Consider the following 7,500-nt stretch of genomic DNA (forward strand, 5'->3'; position numbering starts at 1 on the left):
CTGGTTTGTGCAGCAGGGTTATAAGATTTAGGTGCAGCCCCACCGAGCTGAATGAATGTGACTAAAAGACTTTCCTCAGATATAATGATTGCAGTCGGACTTCTTCAGCTTTACGTTATGTCTTTAAGCTTTTTCAGTGTAATTTATTGATGACCTCCTCTAGCTTTTCCAGCGATATGGTGATAATAACCCAAAATGATGTGAAAAAGAGACACAAAACTACCACAAAGAGACACAAAACTACCACAAAGAGACACAAACCGGCTACAAAGAGACACAAAACTACCACAAAGAGACACAAAACTACCACAAAGAGACACAAACCTGCTACAAAGAGACACAAACCTGCTACAAAGAGACACAAACCGGCTACAAAGAGACACAAAACTACCACAAAGAGACACAAAACTACCACAAAGAGACACAAAACTACCACAAAGAGACACAAACCGGCTACAAAGAGACACAAACCGGCTAAAAAACAGACACAAACCTGCTACAAAGAGACACAAAACTACCACAAAGAGGCACAAACCGGCTACAAAGAGACACAAAACTACCACAAAGAGACACAAACTGGCTAAAAAAGAGACACAAACCAGCTACAAAGAGACACAAACCTGCTACAAAGAGACACAAACCTGCTAAAAAACAGACACAAACCTGCTACAAAGAGACACAAACCGGCTACAAAGAGACACAAAACTACCACAAAGAGGCACAAACCGGCTACAAAGAGACACAAAACTACCACAAAGAGGCACAAACCGGCTACAAAGAGACACAAAACTACCACAAAGAGGCACAAACCGGCTACAAAGAGACACAAAACTACCACAAAGAGACACAAACCGGCTACAACCACTAAGGTCTATATAAAAGAGACTTCAGATACAGTATTAGGGGACCACTAAGGTCTATATAAAGAGACTTCAGATACAGTATTAGGGGACCACTAAGGTCTATATAAAGAGACTTCAGATACAGTATTAGGGGACCACTAAGGTCTATATAAAGAGACTTCAGATACAGTATTTGGGGACCACTAAGGTCTATATAAAAGCATCCATAAAGCAGCATGTCATAGGACCTTTAAAGAAGTTTATTTTTGCAGTTACTTTGCTAGAAATCAACATATTTTTACAGTTTAATACCAACAAGAAAAGACAATATTCCCACCGTCAGACACCAATCAAACTGTGACTTCAGACGCTTCCAAAGAAAACACAACATAAATCCTTTTTGCTGAAAGCGTAATAGTTAGTTTGTCTTTTCTAAGAGCTGTTTCATGGCCGTTTGTTTTGCAGCTATGAGCAGCGTCTACATTTCCTTTGTGCATTTATTTGTGGGACAATGGCGTCCATCGACAGCCGACTCAACAATGGGTCCTATTCAGTCATCGCGCTGACTATTTTCATTGTTTTCCAACGCAAACATACTTTACACTCTAAAATCTGCTCTGAATTGAACCGAACTGAAATGACATCCAGGGTGGGAAATTAGCACCCGCCACCAGCCAATGGCGGGTACTTTTTCAAAGTGGCGGGTGACTTTGCCTTGGATACCAGCCACAGTGGCGGGTGGATTGTAAATGGTTTGTGGGTTGTAATTCCTTGTAACGGATTGGACAGCTTTTGTCAAAGAAAGCTGTTGCTAAGAAACAACGCTTAAATCCACCAGCCATTTTCATATTTTACCAACATTTGCAGCATCCTGAGCCAGCAAGACATCGCAACTTTCATCGAATTTTTTTTTACAAAAGCTCCCGCAAAATCAGGCATTTTGGGCCGCAACAATCTCAAAAAAAGGCCGCGAAATCCTGGAGGGACTGATTAATGCTACGTTACTGAGAGAGGAGTCAAACACAATTTTACCAAGGTCTCGCAGGCTTTTTTCACATCACTTTTTATTTGCCTATATTAATAAAATATGTATTAATAATAAAAAATAATGTATTGAAGTAATTCAAAATATGCTAGTGCACTTTCTTTTATAAATTTGAATTCCGGAAAACGAGGCTGGTAAAAAATATAAGTGGCTGGTGAAATTAGGCATCCACCAGCCACAGTAGTGGCTGTTAATTAAAAAAGTTAATTTCCCACCCTGACGTCCTATAGTTGGAGGTAGTTATCGGTTAAGACAAGTCCACCTGAGGCTGATGGGAATGTCTTCAGTTCACAGGACACAATACAATGTCGACCTGATGATGGACTATAGTCTTCACCCTCACTCACAACCCTAACGCCTTTATCTATATCGTCATATATATATATATATATATATATATATAAGCCATCTATATCGGTTAAAAATAAGAAATATTCTTTAAAACAACAGACACACAAACTACACACGTCATTAGAGTGAAGGCTAATTATAAGTGCAGCCCTTTATTCTGCTGTGTTGTGTCCTATTCTGTCCTAATGTCCTGTGTTGCATTGTGGGAAGCCTCTCGGTGGACAGTTAAACCATCGATGTGAGACTCTTAAATCTGTCGTCAGCTGCTGCAGAGAATGAACTGTAAAACCACACCTCTGCGTGTGTGTGTGTGTCTGTGTGTGTGTGTGTGTTTGTGTGTGTGCGTGTGTGTGTGTGTGTTTGGGAATCCCCTTTATATATTTGTGTGTGAGTGTGCGTGTGTGCGTGCGTGCGTGTGTGTCTGCGTGTCTGTGTGTGTGTGTGTGTGTGCGTGTGTGTGTGTGTGTGCGTGTGCGTGTCTGCGTGTCTGTGTGTGTGTGTGTGTGCGTGTCTGTGTGTCTGTGTGTGTCTGTGTGTGCGTGTGCGTGTCTGTGTGTGTGTGTGTGTGTGTGCGTGTCTGTGTGTGTGTGTGTGTGTGTGTGTGTGTGTGTGTGTGTGTGTGTGTGTGTGTGTGTGTGTGTGTGTGTGTGTGTGTGTTGGTGTGGGTGTGTGTGTGTGTGTGCGTGCGTGTGTGTTTGGGAATCCCCTCTATATATTTGTGTGTGAGTGTGTGTGCGTCTGAAATTAGTGGAAAGAAACCAAATGATAGAGACAACGGGTTTTATGGAGAGACTGGAATGAGAGAGCGAGCAGTGATTCATGATGGGAATGTACAGAGAGACCGCATGACATGTCGAACACACACACACACACACACACACACACACACACCTGAACACACCCGCAAGCCGCACACACACCTGGTTTAAACCACAGACACAATGAACACATTGGAGCCTTGTTTCTATCAGGGATGTCTTGATCAGATCCTCAGATAATAGCGCTGCACACCGTTACGGTTAGCGTGGTTTCCTGGTGGAATCACGGAAGAAGTGCGGAGAATTGGAGGCATCTGCTTCTGTAAAAAAAAAAGGGTGACCTATTCACACAGGGTTAGGACTGCCTGGTGATGCTAATTTGGGTTTTTTCAACCAAATTGTACAACGTAGATGGTTCCATACGACCGCTTCACAAGTTAAATAAATGATCAGGTCACTACTTTCATTGAATTTGGGTGTTTTATTCAATTTTATAGCATTTGAAAAAAAACTAAAAGAGCAAAGAACGTTGGAAAAAACAACAAAAATGGCCCCCAAAAAAATGTGCAGAAAAATCAACAACAAAATTGACCATAACATCGGAAATTTGTGAGAAAACAATTTGAAAAAAAGTGACCAAAAAGTTAAAAAAAAAGTGACCAAAACATCGGGGAAAAACATTGAAAAAAAGTGACAATTTTTTATTTTTTTAAAGTGACAAAAATGTCACAAAAAGAAGTTTTAACTTGAAATTTGGACCGGACATTTTTTTTTTTTTTATAGTATTTGAAAAAAATAAATTAAATAATGTTGAAAAAAGTGACAAAAAGTCGAAAAAAAGTGACAAAAACATCGGGGAAAAACATTGAAAAAAATTGACACTTTTATTTTTTTGAAAAGTGACAAAAATGTCACAAAAAAAAGTTTTAACTTGAAATTTGGACCGGACATTTTTTTTTTTTTTTATAGTATTTGAAAAAAATAAATTAAATAATGTTGAAACAATTGACAGAAAATTTCGAAAAAAAAAAAAATATATATATATAAAAAGCACAGAAAAAAATCGACAAAGACATTGAAAAAACGTCCCAAAAAAAATGTGCAGAAAAATCAACAAAAAAATTGACAATAACATCGGAAATTTGTGACAAAAAAATATGAAAAAAGTGACCAAAAAGTCGAAAAAAAGTTTTTTTTAAATTGACAAAAATGTCACAAAAAAAAAAGTTTTAATTTGAAATTTGGACCCGGACATTTTTTTTTTTTTTTTAATGGTATTTGAAAAAAATAAATGAAATAATGTTGAATAAAGTGACAAAAATGTCGAAAAAAAAAACAACCTATAAAAAACATTGAAAAAGGTGAGAAAATAAATTGGAAAAATAGTGACAAAGACGTCGAAAAAAGGTGCTGGAAACGTCGAAAAAAAAGACAAATGTGTCGAAAAAGACGACCCCGTAGTTTTAATTTTAGACCCAGAAAAACCAAAGGTTGCCTGGTCGACGGGAAGACGAGAGGAGGGTTAAAGGCTGCGATCACTACAAGCTGATGCATATGGTCGCAGTAAGGTAAACGGGGTAACTGCCAATCCCAGATCAGTTTAAAAAATGCCAAAACTGTGATCGGGAGATCCTTAGTTTCTAAAGGACCCAACAACTAAGCTCCAGACCATCTCGCTCTTTCCACAGACAGACAAACGTGCGACTCAGACTGACAACCTGGAAGTAAACGCATTACTTTCATTCAATAGAAGTCCTACTTTGCGGGTTCACTTCCTGCCTTTATTGCATTGTAGGTATCTAAAGGTCGACTCTGGTGGGACTCGAACCCACAACCTTTGAATCACTTCGTCAGAGATTAACTAGAAGTCCAACGCGCTATCCATTGCGCCACAGAGCCTCTGGGAGTCAGACACACTTAGTCACAGATAAACACAAAGCATGACTTTGTCATGCTTTTTTCGACGTATTTGGCGCTTTTTTCGACATATTTGGCGCTTTTTTTTTCAATTTTTCTGATGCTTTCTTCAATGTTTTGCCATTTTTCCCGAAGTTTGTCACTTTTTTAGACATTTTTGGCACTTTTTTCAACGTTTTTGTGCCTTTTTCCTATGACGGCTAAGGAACTTTTTTGCCGACTTTTTGGGGGGTTTTATGAGGCCCAAACAGTAAGTTAGAAAAGCTATGTGGGCCATGCAATAATACAGTCAACATATTTGACTTTTTCTCTTAAATAAAAGCAGTAAACTATGTCTGGCCTTTAGAGAAGTTGAGTTTGTCGCCCCCAGAGTAAACATTACAACGATTTAAATCACAACGCCGCGCGAAAAACTCAACTCAACAGCCTCTGAGTTTAACTGGAAGTCGTTATTTTAGCGAATATTATTTTAAAGAGAATTCAACGGTGATGCTAGACTTTCACCTTTATTGCCGTATTTAAAGACTGACTCTGTGGGGACTCTAATCCCTTCTATTAGGAGATGGTCCAATGTGCTGTCCATTGCACCACATTAATTTACAAACAACCTATGGGAGCGTTTTTCAGGGGGGGCGGACAGACTTTAATTTTTTTAGGGCAAAAACGCCAGAGCAGCAAGGCACGAAATTAAACAATCATGACTTTAAGTCCACGGAAATCCATCCGGCAGTCCAGCTTTGTCATTTGAAGTGCATCCAACGTTGTGTGTGTGTGTGTGTGTGTGTGTGTGTGTGTGTGTGTGTGTGTGTGTGTGTGTGTGTGTGTGTGTGTGTGTGTGTGTGTGTGTGTGTGTGTGTGTGTGTGTGTGTGTGTGTGTGTGTGTGATTAACATGCATATTTTCTGTATGTATCCTTGCATTTATCTGTGTGTGTGTGTTGTTTAAATTGTTTACTGTGTTGCTCTGAGGTTGGAGCCACTGCGGTATACATCTGTCGCCTGATCCACACACACACACACACACACACACACACACACACACACACACACACACACGGTACGTCACAGTAGAGCCTCTGTCCAACCTCAGACGATGCTAAATTGCTGCGCTAATTATTATAAATGAAAAACACTGGTCGAAGAGGAAACGATCCTCCCACATCCCATAATTATTGTGCATGGGCTCGATATTAAAACTGCTTTCAAATACTTTGGGTGATGGTTGGTTTGGGGTGCGTTTGATTTCTGTTTGCCCATGAAATCAATGGCTCCTTGTGTTCTAAAAAAAAAAACAAACGCAGCTTGTTCTCTGAGACGAAACACAGCAGAGTCAGGTAGTTACTATATTATGCTGTTACGTACATGTACAGTCAACCTCACTGCTGCCTTTAAGTTGCTCAAGACTGTCTCTAAAGGCAGTTACACACCAACCACACAGCCAACCGCTGGCAGAAAAGGCAGTTGGACTGATCAGTCTCCCTGAGTTGGTCTAAAAAGTGCCTCAGACTAACCGAAGAGACGAGACGTTAATACGTCTCCATTACAGCAGGCGGCGCTAATCTGTACTGTCGCCCAAAAAATTAAAAACGGCAGCTGATTGGACGAGTGTGTCACATGATCTGGCTGCTGCTTCCGGATTTTGGATTTTTCGAATGGCCATTACTGGCGACTCATTCAGAATACGATCTCATATTGGACTAAAATAGTTCACCGAAACGTGTTTCTGGAAACATTTTAAGCGAGAAATAGGCCGTGCAGTTGCTGAATCTGTCTTCATTTCAGATCAACAAAGGTCAGTTTAAAAGATTTTCGTCAGATTTTGAGAGGCTCATCCCGCTCGCCATTTCCGGGTGAGTCCCGACTGCCCTGTCTCTGACTGAACATGTCAGGTCGGCCCAAATGAAGGCCGACGGCTCCTCCAACGGACGACGGCACGGGACACACAGAACAGACTCGAGTCACCGACCTCGCCAGACGGTCCGACGGCCGATTATCAGCCCAGTGTGTAACTGCTCTAAAGTAGGCTACCACTCTGGTCAGACTCGAACCCAGAAACTTTGAATGAATGAATGAATGAATGAATGAATTATTTTATTGGTCGTAACCAAAGGGTAGGGTCGTAAGCTTCAGCTTATATAAGGCCCCCCCTTTGTCATATTTTTAAAATAACAAACTCATTTTCAAGGGAATAAAATCGACAAGACAAAAAAGATGAAAGAAATTATACGGAAAGAAAAAAGACTTGTTTGTTGCAGACTTTTTTACTTGTTGCCAAGCGCTAGCAGGCTACAAGACTGAACAGATACTGGTGAGTGCCCGCGGCATGTTGGTTGGAAAGGGCAACCATCCAGGCAGTCTGGCGGTGCGTTTGTGGCGTGAGTGAGTCACTACAAGCTGATGCATATTATCAGAGTAAGGTAAACGGGGTAACTGCCAATCCCAGATCAGTTTAAAAAATCCCTATGCTGTGATCAGGAGATCCCTAGTTTCTATAGGACCCAACAACTAAGCTCAAGACCATTTCAGAAATCCTACCTTGCCGGTTCACTTCTTGCCTTTATTGCAGTATCTAAAGGTCCACTCTGGTGG

At 40.5% G+C, this 7,500-nt stretch overlaps 2 protein-coding genes and 1 non-coding gene across 3 annotated transcripts in view; all 3 read right to left on the reverse strand.

The window, feature by feature from the left end:
* Window positions 1–7,500, reverse strand: part of LOC116054954 (NACHT, LRR and PYD domains-containing protein 12-like) — a 752,812-nt gene that overhangs the window by 351,966 nt on the left and 393,346 nt on the right. The window lies entirely within an intron of this gene.
* The window catches only part of LOC116038066 (NACHT, LRR and PYD domains-containing protein 3-like), a 1,733,742-nt gene that overhangs the window by 322,250 nt on the left and 1,403,992 nt on the right, over window positions 1–7,500 (reverse strand). The gene's annotated exons all lie outside the window — the stretch shown is intronic.
* Window positions 4,804–4,895, reverse strand: trnar-ucu. The gene is given in 2 exon segments: window positions 4,804–4,839; window positions 4,859–4,895. It is a non-coding gene; the product is annotated as a tRNA-Arg (tRNA).

This window comes from Sander lucioperca, chromosome 5, assembly GCF_008315115.2.
Source record: "Sander lucioperca isolate FBNREF2018 chromosome 5, SLUC_FBN_1.2, whole genome shotgun sequence".
NCBI classification, from domain to species: domain Eukaryota; kingdom Metazoa; phylum Chordata; class Actinopteri; order Perciformes; family Percidae; genus Sander; species Sander lucioperca.